Source organism: Betta splendens, chromosome 9 (genome assembly GCF_900634795.4).
Source record: "Betta splendens chromosome 9, fBetSpl5.4, whole genome shotgun sequence".
In the NCBI taxonomy this organism is placed as follows: Eukaryota; Metazoa; Chordata; class Actinopteri; order Anabantiformes; family Osphronemidae; genus Betta; species Betta splendens.
In genome coordinates this window covers 14,583,722-14,596,728 of record NC_040889.2, presented here as the reverse complement: position 1 = coordinate 14,596,728, position 13,007 = coordinate 14,583,722, and the positions used below count along the sequence as shown (strand labels likewise).

General features: G+C 42.7%; 8 non-coding genes across 8 annotated transcripts; all 8 read right to left on the bottom strand.

Moving 5' to 3' along the window:
• Nucleotides 1–6,803: 6,803 nt before the first annotated feature.
• Nucleotides 6,804–6,877, bottom strand: trnat-agu (transfer RNA threonine (anticodon AGU)). The gene has a single exon. It is a non-coding gene; the product is annotated as a tRNA-Thr (tRNA).
• Nucleotides 6,878–8,029: 1,152 nt separating this feature from the next.
• On the bottom strand, nt 8,030–8,103 carry trnat-agu (transfer RNA threonine (anticodon AGU)). Its single transcript has one exon. It is a non-coding gene; the product is annotated as a tRNA-Thr (tRNA).
• A 1,152-nt stretch (nt 8,104–9,255) lies between these two features.
• On the bottom strand, nt 9,256–9,329 carry trnat-agu (transfer RNA threonine (anticodon AGU)). Its single transcript has one exon. It is a non-coding gene; the product is annotated as a tRNA-Thr (tRNA).
• A 349-nt stretch (nt 9,330–9,678) lies between these two features.
• Nucleotides 9,679–9,752, bottom strand: trnat-agu (transfer RNA threonine (anticodon AGU)). The gene has a single exon. It is a non-coding gene; the product is annotated as a tRNA-Thr (tRNA).
• A 490-nt stretch (nt 9,753–10,242) lies between these two features.
• On the bottom strand, nt 10,243–10,316 carry trnat-agu (transfer RNA threonine (anticodon AGU)). The gene has a single exon. It is a non-coding gene; the product is annotated as a tRNA-Thr (tRNA).
• A 1,066-nt stretch (nt 10,317–11,382) lies between these two features.
• trnat-ugu (transfer RNA threonine (anticodon UGU)) lies at nt 11,383–11,456 on the bottom strand. The gene has a single exon. It is a non-coding gene; the product is annotated as a tRNA-Thr (tRNA).
• Nucleotides 11,457–12,166: 710 nt separating this feature from the next.
• trnat-agu (transfer RNA threonine (anticodon AGU)) lies at nt 12,167–12,240 on the bottom strand. Its single transcript has one exon. It is a non-coding gene; the product is annotated as a tRNA-Thr (tRNA).
• Nucleotides 12,241–12,736: 496 nt separating this feature from the next.
• On the bottom strand, nt 12,737–12,810 carry trnat-agu (transfer RNA threonine (anticodon AGU)). The gene has a single exon. It is a non-coding gene; the product is annotated as a tRNA-Thr (tRNA).
• Nucleotides 12,811–13,007: the final 197 nt, after the last annotated feature.

The window sequence follows — 13,007 nt, the reverse complement described above, 5'->3', positions numbered from 1 at the left end:
TCTTCACAAGGGACCTTCCATCCAGGGTCAGTTTGTCAGCCTATGCGGATGATGTCACCATTTTTATAACAGGACAGAGGGACATTCAGGTTCTCGAACAGAAATTGGCAGTTTACGAACAAGCTTCTTCAGCCAGGGTAAATTGGGCCAAGAGTGAAGGTCTCATCTTGGGAGGTTGGAGAGGTAAAGCGCAGCCAGTTTTACCTGAAGGGCTGCAATGGGGCACAGAGGGGATAAAAAGCCTGGGTGTTTTTTTGGTAGTGGAGGCTTTCAGAAAAAGAATTGGGAAGGGTTGATTGAAAAAGTTAGTGCCCGACTGTCTAAGTGGACCTGGATCCGCCCCAGTTGTCTTATAGGGGAAGGGCCCTGGTGGTTAATAACCTGGCTGCTTCCATGCTTTGGCATAAATTCACTGTGATGGAGCCTCCGGAAACACTAGTGAAGGAAATCCAGAAGAGGCTAGTGGATTTCTTCTGGGGAGGTGTGCACTGGACTCGGGCGGCAGTGCTATATTTGCCATTGTCAGAAGGAGGCCAGGGATTGGTGGACCTGAAGAGTCGTGTGGCAGCCTTTCGCCTGCAGAGTGCTCAACGGTACTTATACCACGATCCGCAAATGTGGACGGAAACAGCGACGGTACTCCTCCGCAGAGTAATGGATTTACAATATGATAGACACTTGTTTTTACTGGATTTGAGTAAAGTTGATCCTTCCCGGGCTTCCCTTTTATCAGTCAATGATTCGGGTGTGGACGAAGACAATAAAGATTAATAGAGACTGCGAAATGTTCTATAGATGTGTGGCAGAGGAGCCCCTGTTCTTCAACCCGCTAATCCAGTGCAGGAGCCTTTTGTCAGTAACTGTACAGAAGATGCTGGTGTCGGCCGGGGTGACAAAGTTGCAGGGGCTGATGGACGATGGGAATTGGATCGCTGCCACAACGCTGAGCCAGAAGACAGGGTCCAGATCAACAAGGTTTCTGCAGAAGTTGATGGAGAGGTGAGGGCCAGTCTGCCTGGTCCTTTTAGAGAAGCCATAGGAAGATCCGTGGCGAAGGACGAACTGATCGACTGGCCAGCTTTTCCTCCATTGGGAGTTAGTGCTGCCACAGGGGAAGGAGGTGAGAGAGAGGGGGCATTGTTGTCCTTTCGGGCACCTGAGCTAACAGAACTATCAACGACACTGAGGAAATCCCTTTATTGGTTAGGTGAAGGTAAACAACAGAGGCTGTCTTGTGGATTTGCCAGAGTCGAAGTGGTCGGGTGTGTTGCCACCAGGTTCTTCTCCTAGAGGCAGCTGGAGGTCCCTGTATAAGCCTCCTAGAGAAGCGCACTGCAGATCTACAGTGGAGGATTATACACGGGGCTGTGGCTACGAACAGACATGTGGCACATTTTGATAGGACAGTGGGTGGAGAGTGTTCTTTTTGTTCAACAGAGGAGAGCTTGCAGCACCTCTGGCTCGATTGTCCCAGACTGACTTTTTTTTACCTATTAGCACGGTGGTTCGAGGGGATGGAGCAAGATCTAGAGAGGGAAGTTTTCATCTTTGGTCCCGTTTACAGGGCTTCCCAAAGACAGAGGGTCTGTCTGTTAAATTTCCTCATTGGACAGGCAAAAATGAGCATTTGGATTACAAGGAGGAACAAAATGAAAGGGGTGGGATGTTCAGACGTTGAACTTTTGTTTAAAAGCCTGGTGGCCTCAAGGTTAAAAGTTGAGTTTGCCTATTATAAGATTGGTGTCAGATTTAGATAGTTTTGTTTTTCATTGGGGATATAAGGGTGTGTTGTGTTCGGTGAACCAAGGCCTGCTTGTCCTTAAATTTTGACAAAATTTGAATGAGTGAGAAACACATAGATTATTTATTATTATTGTTATTATGTTTGTTCTTTATTATTTTGAAAAGTGTTTTTTGATTCCTTATTTTGATTACTTTTTAAATTGATGTTTTCCTGTAAATATATGTGTGAATTAAACGCCGTTAAAGGTTTCTTCTTCTCTTCTCTTCTCTCTCTTCTCTTCTCTTCTCTTCTCTTCTCTTCTCTCTTCTCTCTTTTCTTTCTCTCTCACACAACCAACTCGCTCTCCGTCCAGTCCACTCTCCCCCACAAGGGAGTTTGGCCACTCTTCTTAAAGGCCTGGCCCCGCCCCCTTCAACTGGGTGGAACCATTCTCCAGAACGTTCTGGAAACTAAACATTTATAATCCCAATATTCACCTTTAAACAAGTATAAATCAATCACCCATATTCCCACAATAATTCTCAGATTCATAACACAAGAATACCCCACAAATAAAGACTAGGACCAAATAATAACAACAACAAAAGTGGTTCGTCGGACCCGCGCCTCACGCCGAGGCGACACTGCAATGACGTCAAAAGTGAGCGTCGCCCAGCTGTTCGGTTTTGCCGGCGCGACGCGGGAGTCCGACTACTCCCGACACGTAAGTACTGACAAAAGAAAACCAAAACCAACAAAAGTGAACAAGTGTATGTGGTTAGTCTAACGGCATAACAAGATGTAATGGTGGTGAAATGTCCAAATGGCCGCACGATTGCGTGTGCACCCGCTCTCTGCGGCCAATCAGCTGGTGCGTGTGTGTGCGTTTGTGTGTGCGCACAGTCCGGGCTGCTCAGTGGGAAACAAACCGGCGGTTTGTCCACAGTGACAAAGAGAGGCAAGGTAATCCACACAGAAGGGGTCTCACTCCCAGAAGGGAACAATAGCAGACATTGAGGACAGTGTACAAGTACCTTGGAATAACCACAGGCAAAACGGCAACCTTGAACAGGCAACAAGGAATGCGGCAACAGCCAAATACCTCCAACGAGTAAGGCAAGTCCTAAGAAGCCAGCTCAATTGGCAAGAACAAATCCCAGGCAATAAACAGCTACGCCCTGCCAGTGATCAGATACCCTTCGGGAATAATAAGGTGGCCAAAGGAAGAGATACAGACCACAGATGTTAAGACACGAAAGCTCCTCACCATGCATGGAGGGTTCCACCCCAAATCCAGCACCCTGAGACTGTACGCTAGCCGCAAGGAAGGAGGCCGAGGACTAGTGAGCGTGAGAGCCACTATCCAGGATGAAACATCCAAGATCCATAAGTACATCAAGGAGAAGGCCCCCGACAGATGACATGCTGAGTGAATGTCTCAGGCAGTGGAGAACAGAGGATGAGATGCTGGAAGAGGGACCATCATGGGAGGACAAGCCCTTACACGAGATGTACCATGGGAACATAACTGAAGTGGCTGATCTCAACAAATCCTACCAATGGCTTGAAAGGGCTGGGCTGAAGGACAGCACAGAGGCACTCATCCTGGCCGCACAGGAGCAGGCCCTGAGCACCAGAGCCATAGAGGCCCAGATCTACCACACCAGACAAGACCCAAGGTGTAGACTGTGCAAAGAGGCCCCTGAGACGGTCCAGCACATAACTGCAGGGTGTAAGATGCTGGCAGGGAAAGCATACATTGGAACGCCATAACCAAGTGGCTGGCATAGTATACAGGAACATCTGTGCAGAGTATGGACTGGAAACCCAAAGGTCAAAGTGGGAAACACCTCCCACGGTGGTAGAGAACGAGCGAGCCCAAGATCCTGTGGGACTTCCAGATACAGACAGACAGAATGGTATGGCGAACCAACCAGACATTGTGGTGGTGGACAAAGAACAGAGGAAAGCCGTAGTGGTGGATGTGGCAATACCAAGCGATGGCAACATCAGGAAAAAGGAACATGAGAAAACTAAGAGAAATACCAAGGGCTCAGAGAAGAACTGGAGAAGGCTTGGAGGTGAAGGCCACAGTGGTGCCTGTGGTGATTGGAGCACTGGGGGCAGTGACCCCCAAACTGGAGAATGGCTACAACAGATCCCTGGAACAACATCCGACATCTCAGTCCAGAAAAGTGCAGTCCTAGGAACAGCAAGGATACTGCGCAGAACCCTCAAGCTTCCTGGCCTCTGGTAGAGGACCCCGAGCTTGGAAAGTGGATGAGGACCACCCCACGTGGGGTGAGAGGAGATTATGCCACAGCACCTTAATGGGCAAAATTTAAAGTGTTTTTACAACTCCACATGCACCTAACTTTACATAAGGTGTACTTGAAAATGCTTCTAAATAATGTGCAATCTATCTAAATTTGTAATTTGGTATCAGCAGGCACTGCTGGGGATTTGAACCCAGGATCTCCTGTTTACAAGACAGGCACTTTGACCAGCTAAGCCACAGTGTCTTATTTGTGCAAAATCTAAAGTTGTTTCCACAGCTCACTTTACATAAGGTGTACGCGAAAATGGATCTCGATAACCTACAATCTATTCAAATCTGTAATTAGGTATCACCAGGCACCGCTGGGATTTGAACCCAAGATCTCCTGTTTACAAGACAGGCACTTTGACCAGCTAACCCACAGCGCCTTGATTTGGCAAATCTAAAGTTGTTTCTACACCTCACTTTACATAAGGTGTACGTGAAAATGCTTCTAAATAATGTGCAATCTATCTAAATCTGTAATTTGGTATCAGCAGGCACTGCTGGGATTTGAACCTACACCTCACTTTACATAAGGTGTACGTGAAAATGCTTCTAAATAACTTGCAATCTATCTATATCTGTAAATAGGTATCACCTCGCATTGCTGGGAGTTGAAACCCAGGAATCTCCTGTTTACAAGACAGGCACTTTGACCAGCTAAGCAACATCACCCCTATTTTGGTAAAATTGAAAGTTGTTTTTACAGCTCAACATGCACCTCACTTTACATAAGGTGTACTGAAAATGCTTCTAAATAAAGTGCAATCTATCAAAAGCTGTAAATAGGTATCAGCAGGCGCTGCTGGGATTTGAACCCAGGATCTCCTGTTTACTAGACAGCCACCAGCGCCTTTTTTGCACGCAAATCTAAAGTTGTTTTCAACAGCTCACCATGCACCTCACTTTACATAAGATGTAGTTGAAAAGGTTTCTAAATAATATGCAATCGATTTACATCTGTAAATAGGTATCAGCAGGCACTGCTGGGATTTGGACCCAGGATCTCCTGTTTACTAGACAGGCACTTTGACCAGCTAAGCCACAGCGCCTTGTTATTGCAATATTTAAAGTTGTTTCTACACCTAACTTTACATAAGGTGTACGTGAAAATGTTCTAAATAACCTGCAATTTACCTACAGATGTAAATAGGTATCACCAGGCACTGCTAGGATTTGAACCCAAGATCTCCTGTTTACAAGTCAGGCACTTTGACCAGCTAACCCACAGCGCCTTGATTTGGCAAAATCTAAAGTTGTTTCTACACCTCGCATTACATAAGGTGTACGTGCAAACGCTTCTAAATAATGTGCAATCTATCTAAATCTGTAATTTGGTATCAGCAGGCACTGCTGGGATTTTGAACCCAGGATCTTCCTGTTTACTAGACAGACACATTGACCAGCTAAGCCACAGCGCCTTGTAATTGCAACATTTAAAGTTGTTTCTACACCTAAACTTTACATGAGGTGTACGTGAAAATGGTTTTTAATAACCTGCAATTTACGTACAGATGTAAATAGGTATCAGCAGGGGCTGCTGGGATTTGAACCCAGGATCTCCTGTTTACTAGACAGGCACTTTGACCCGCTAACCCACAGCGCCCTTGTTCCTGCAATATTTAAAGTTGTTCCTACACGTTACTTTACATAAGGTGTACGTGAAAATGGATCTCAATAACCTACAATCTATCCAAATCTGTAATTAGGTATCACCTGGCACTGCTGTGAGTTGAACCCAGGATCTCCTGTTTAATGGACAGGCACTTTGACCAGCTAAGAAACATCACCTTATTTGGGTAAAATTTAAAGTTGTTTGTACAGATCAACATGCACCTCACTTTACATAAGGTGTACTTGCAAATGCTTCTAAATAAAGTGCAATCTATGTAAAACTGTAAATAGGTATCACCTGGCACTGCTTGGAGTTGAACCCAGGATCTCCCGTTTACTAGAAAGGAACTTTGACCAGCTAAGCCACAGCGCCTTTAATTGGCAAAATCTAAAGTTGTTTTCTCCACCTCACTTTATATAAGGTGTACGTGAAAATGGATCTCGATAACCTACAATCTATTCAAATCTGTAATTAGGTATCACCAGGCACCGCTGGGATTTGAACCCAAGATCTCCTGTTTACAAGACAGGCACTTTGACCAGCTAACCCACAGCGCCTTGATTTGGCAAAATCTAAAGTTGTTTCTACACCTCACTTTACATAAGGTGTACGTAAAATGCTTCTAATTAATGTGCAATCTATCTAAATCTGTAATTTGGTATCAGCAGGCACTGCTGGGATTTGAACCTACACCTCACTTTACATAAGGTGTACGTGAAAATGCTTCTAAATAACTTGCAATCTATCTATATCTGTAAATAGGTATCACCTCGCATTGCTGGGAGTTGAACCCAGGATCTCCTGTTTACAAGACAGGCACTTTGACCAGCTAAGCCAACATCACCCTATTTTGGTAAAATTGAAAGTTGTTTTTACAGCTCAACATGCACCTCACTTTACATAAGGTGTACTTGAAAATGCTTCTAAATAAAGTGCAATCTATCAAAAGCTGTAAATAGGTATCAGCAGGCGCTGCTGGGATTTGAACCCAGGATCTCCTGTTTACTAGACAGCCACAGCGCCTTTTTTGCACGAAATCTAAAGTTGTTTCGACAGCTCACCATGCACCTCACTTTACATAAGACGTAGTTGAAAAGGTTTTTAAATAATATGCAATCGATTTACATCTGTAAACAGGTATCAGTAGGCACTGCTGGGATTTGAACCCAGGATCTCCTGTTTACTAGACAGGCACTTTGACCAGCTAAGCCACAGCGCCTTGTTATTGCGATATTTAAAGATGTTCCTACACCTAACTTTACATAAGGTGTACGTGAAAATGGATCTCAATTACCTACAATCTATCCAAATCTGTAATTAGGTATCACCTGGCACTGCTGTGAGTTGAACCCAGGATCTCCTGTTTAATGGACAGGCACTTTGACCAGCTAAGAAACATCACCTTATTTGGGTAAAATTTAAAGTTGTTTGTACAGATCAACATGCACCTCACTTTACATAAGGTGTACTTGCAAATGCTTCTAAATAAAGTGCAATCTATGTAAAACTGTAAATAGGTATCACCTGGCACTGCTTGGAGTTGAACCCAGGATCTCCCGTTTACTAGAAAGGAACTTTGACCAGCTAAGCCACAGCGCCTTTAATTGGCAAAATCTAAAGTTGTTTCTCCACCTCACTTTATATAAGGTGTACGTGAAAATGGATCTCGATAACCTACAATCTATTCAAATCTGTAATTAGGTATCACCAGGCACCGCTGGGATTTGAACCCAAGATCTCCTGTTTACAAGACAGGCACTTTGACCAGCTAACCCACAGCGCCTTGATTTGGCAAAATCTAAAGTTGTTTCTACACCTCACTTTACATAAGGTGTACGTAAAAATGCTTCTAATTAATGTGCAATCTATCTAATCTGTAATTTGGTATCAGCAGGCACTGCTGGGATTTGAACCTACACCTCACTTTACATAAGGTGTACGTGAAAATGCTTCTAAATAACTTGCAATCTATCTATATCTGTAAATAGGTATCACCTCGCATTGCTGGGAGTTGAACCCAGGATCTCCTGTTTACAAGACAGGCACTTTGACCAGCTAAGCAACATCACCCTATTTTGGTAAAATTGAAAGTTGTTTTTTACAGCTCAACATGCACCTCACTTTACATAAGGTGTACTTGAAAATGCTTCTAAATAAAGTGCAATCTATCAAAAGCTGTAAATAGGTATCAGCAGGCGCTGCTGGGATTTGAACCCAGGATCTCCTGTTTACTAGACAGCCACAGCGCCTTTTTTGCACGAAATCTAAAGTTGTTTCGACAGCTCACCATGCACCTCACTTTACATAAGACGTAGTTGAAAAGGTTTTTAAATAATATGCAATCGATTTACATCTGTAAACAGGTATCAGCAGGCACTGCTGGGATTTGAACCCAGGATCTCCTGTTTACTAGACAGGCACTTTGACCAGCTAAGCCACAGCGCCTTGTTATTGCGATATTTAAAGATGTTCCTACACCTCACTTTACATAAGGTGTACGTGAAAATGGATCTCAATTACCTACAATCTATCCAAATCTGTAATTAGGTATCACCTGGCACTGCTGTGAGTTGAACCCAGGATCTCCTGTTTAATGGACAGGCACTTTGACCAGCTAAGAAACATCACCTTATTTGGGTAAAATTTAAAGTTGTTTGTACAGATCAACATGCACCTCACTTTACATAAGGTGTACTTGCAAATGCTTTTAAATAAAGTGCAATCTATGTAAAACTGTAAATAGGTATCACCTGGCACTGCTTGGAGTTGAACCCAGGATCTCCCGTTTACTAGAAAGGAACTTTGACCAGCTAAGCCACAGCGCCTTTAATTGGCAAAATCTAAAGTTGTTTCTCCACCTCACTTTATATAAGGTGTACGTGAAAATGGATCTCGATAACCTACAATCTATTCAAATCTGTAATTAGGTATCACCAGGCACCGCTGGGATTTGAACCCAAGATCTCCTGTTTACAAGACAGGCACTTTGACCAGCTAACCCACAGCGCCTTGATTTGGCAAAATCTAAAGTTGTTTCTACACCTCACTTTACATAAGGTGTACGTAAAAATGCTTCTAATTAATGTGCAATCTATCTAAATCTGTAATTTGGTATCAGCAGGCACTGCTGGGATTTGAACCTACACCTCACTTTACATAAGGTGTACGTGAAAATGCTTCTAAATAACTTGCAATCTATCTATATCTGTAAATAGGTATCACCTCGCATTGCTGGGAGTTGAACCCAGGATCTCCTGTTTACAAGACAGGCACTTTGACCAGCTAAGCAACATCACCCTATTTTGGTAAAATTGAAAGTTGTTTTTACAGCTCAACATGCACCTCACTTTACATAAGGTGTACTTGAAAATGCTTCTAAATAAAGTGCAATCTATCAAAAGCTGTAAATAGGTATCAGCAGGCGCTGCTGGGATTTGAACCCAGGATCTCCTGTTTACTAGACAGCCACAGCGCCTTTTTTGCACGAAATCTAAAGTTGTTTCGACAGCTCACCATGCACCTCACTTTACATAAGACGTAGTTGAAAAGGTTTTTAAATAATATGCAATCGATTTACATCTGTAAACAGGTATCAGCAGGCACTGCTGGGATTTGAACCCAGGATCTCCTGTTTACTAGACAGGCACTTTGACCAGCTAAGCCACAGCGCCTTGTTATTGCGATATTTAAAGATGTTCCTACACCTCACTTTACATAAGGTGTACGTGTAAATGGATCTCAATTACCTACAATCTATCCAAATCTGTAATTAGGTATCACCTGGCACTGCTGTGAGTTGAACCCAGGATCTCCTGTTTACAAGACAGTCACTTTGACCAGCTAAGCAACATCACCTTATTCGGGTAAAATTTAAAGTTTACTAGACAGCCACAGCGCCTTTTTTGCACGAAATCTAAAGTTGTTTCGACAGCTCACCATGCACCTCACTTTACATAAGACGTAGTTGAAAAGGTTTTTAAATAATATGCAATCGATTTACATCTGTAAACAGGTATCAGCAGGCACTGCTGGGATTTGAACCCAGGATCTCCTGTTTACTAGACAGGCACTTTGACCAGCTAAGCCACAGCGCCTTGTTATTGCGATATTTAAAGATGTTCCTACACCTCACTTTACATAAGGTGTACGTGAAAATGGATCTCAATTACCTACAATCTATCCAAATCTGTAATTAGGTATCACCTGGCACTGCTGTGAGTTGAACCCAGGATCTCCTGTTTACAAGACAGTCACTTTGACCAGCTAAGCAACATCACCTTATTCGGGTAAAATTTAAAGTTGTTGTTGTTTTTACAGCTCAATATGCACCTCACTTTACATAAGGTGTACTTGAAAATGCTTCTAAATAATGTGCAATCTATCAAAAGCTGTAAATAGGTATCAGCAGGCGCTGCTGGGATTTGAACCCAGGATCGCCTGTTTACTAGACAACCACAGCGCCTTTTTTGCACGAAATCTAAAGTTGTTTCAACAGCTCACCATGCACCTCACTTTACATAAGATGTAGTTGAAAAGGTTTCTAAATAATATACTAATAACTACTGCTAATAACTAGGTATCAGCAGGCACTGCTGGGATTTGAACCCAGGATCTCCTGTTTACTAGACAGGCACTTTGACCAGCTAAGCCACAGCGCCTTGTAATTTCAATATTTAAAGTTGTTTCTACACCTAACTTTACATAAGGTGGACGTGAAAATGGTTCTAAATAACCTGCAATTTACCTACAGATGTAAATAGGTATCACCAGGCACTGCTAGGATTTGAACCCAAGATCTCCTGTTTACAAGTCAGGCACTTTGACCAGCTAACCCACAGCGCCTTGATTTGGCAAAATCTAAAGTTGTTTCTACACCTCGCATTACATAAGGTGTACGTGCAAACGCTTCTAAATAATGTGCAATCTATCTAAATCTGTAATTTGGTATCAGCGGGCACTGCTGGGATTTGAACCTACACCTCACTTTACATAAGGTGTATGCGAAAATGCTTCTAAATAACCTGCAATCTATCTATATGTGTAAATAGGTATCACCTGGCACTGCTGGGAGTTGAACCCAGGATCTCCTGTTTACAAGACTGGCACTTTGACCAGCTAAGCAACATCACCTTATTCGGGTAAAATTTAAAGTTGTTGTTGTTTTTACAGCTCAATATGCACCTCACTTTACATAAGGTGTACTTGAAAATGCTTCTAAATAATGTGCAATCTATCAAAAGCTGTAAATAGGTATCAGCAGGCGCTGCTGGGATTTGAACCCAGGATCGCCTGTTTACTAGACAACCACAGGGCCTTTTTTGCACGAAATCTAAAGTTGTTTCAACAGCTCACCATGCACCTCACTTTACATAAGATGTAGTTGAAAAGGTTTCTAAATAATATACTAATAACTACTGCTAATAACTAGGTATCAGCAGGCACTGCTGGGATTTGAACCCAGGATCTCCTGTTTACTAGACAGGCACCTTGACCAGCTAACCCACAGCGCCTTGATTTGGCAAAATCTAAAGTTGTTTCTACACCTTACTTTACATAAGGTGTACGTTAAAATGCTCCTAAATAATGTGCAATCTATCTAAATCTGTAATTTGGTATCAGCGGGCACTGCTGGGATTTGAACCTACACCTCACTTTACATAAGGTGTATGTGAAAATGCTTCTAAATAACCTGCAATCTATCTATATGTGTAAATAGGTATCACCTGGCACTGCTGGGATTTGAACCCAGGATCTCCTGTTTACAAGACAGGCACTTTGACCAGCTAAGCCACAGCGCCTTTTTTGTGCAATATCTAAAGTTGTTTCCACAGCTCACTTCACATAAGGTGTACGTGAAAATGGATCTCAATAACCTACAATCTATCCAAATCTGTAATTAGGTATCACCTGGCACTGCTGTGAGTTGAACACATGATCTCCTGTTTACAAGACAGGCACTTTGACCAACTAAGCAACATCACCTTATTCGGGTAAAATTTAAAGTTGTTGTTGTTTTTACAGCTCAACATGCACCTCACTTTACATAAGGTGTACGTGAAAATGGATCTCAATAACCTACAATCTATCCAAATCTGTAATTAGGTATCACCTGGCACTGCTGTGAGTTGAACGCATGATCTCCTGTTTACAAGACAGGCACTTTGACCAGCTAAGCAACATCACCTTATTCGGGTAAAATTTAAAGTTGTTGTTGTTTTTACAGCTCAACATGCACCTCACTTTACATAAGGTGTAATTGAAAATGCTTCTAAATAATGTGCAATCTATCAAAAGCTGTAAATAGGTATCAGCAGGCGCTGCTGGTATTTCAACCCAGGATCTCCTGTTTACTAGACAGGCACTTTGACCAGCTAAGCCACAGTGCCTTTTTTGCGCGAAATCTAAAGTTGTTTCCACAGCTCACTATGCACCTCACTTTACATAGGATGTAGTTGAAAAGGTTTCTAAATAATATGCAATCGATTTACATCTGTAAATAGGTATCAGCAGGCACTGCTGGGATTTGAACCCAGGATCTCCTGTTTACTAGACAGGCACTTTGACCAGCTAAGCCACAGCGCCTTGTTATTGTGACATTTAAAAGTGTTTCTACACCTAACTGTACATAAGGTGTACGTGAAAATGGTTCTTAATAACCTGCAATTTACCTACAGATGTAAATAGGTATCACCAGGCAATGATGGGATTTGAACCCAGGATCTCCTGTTTACAAGACAGGCACTTTGACCAGCTAACCCACAGGGCCTTGTTTCTGCAATATTTAAAGTTGTTAATACACCTCACTTTACATAAGGTGTACGTGAAAATTGATCTCAATAACCTACAATCTATTCAAATCTGTAATTAGGTAGCACCTGGCACTGCTGTGAGTTGAACGCATGATCTCCTGTTTACAAGACAGGCACATTGACCAGCTAAGCAACATCACCTTATTCGGGTAAAATTTAAAGTTGTTGTTGTTTTTACAGCTCAACATGCACCTCACTTTACATAAGGTGTACTTGAAAATGCTTCTAAATAATGTGCAATCTATCAAAAGCTGTAAATAGGTATCAGCAGGCGCTGCTGGGATTTGAACCCAGGATCTCCTGTTTACTAGACAGGCACTTTGACCAGCTAAGCCACAGCGCCTTTTTAGCACAAAATCTAAAGTTGTTTCCACAGCTCACCATGCACCTCACTTTACATAAGATGTACGTGAAAATGCTTCTAAGTATTGTGCAATCTATCTAAATCGGTAAATAGGTATCAGCAGGCACTGCTGCGATTTGAACCCAGGATCTCCTGTTTACAAAACACGCACTTTGACCAGCTGAGCCACAGTGCCT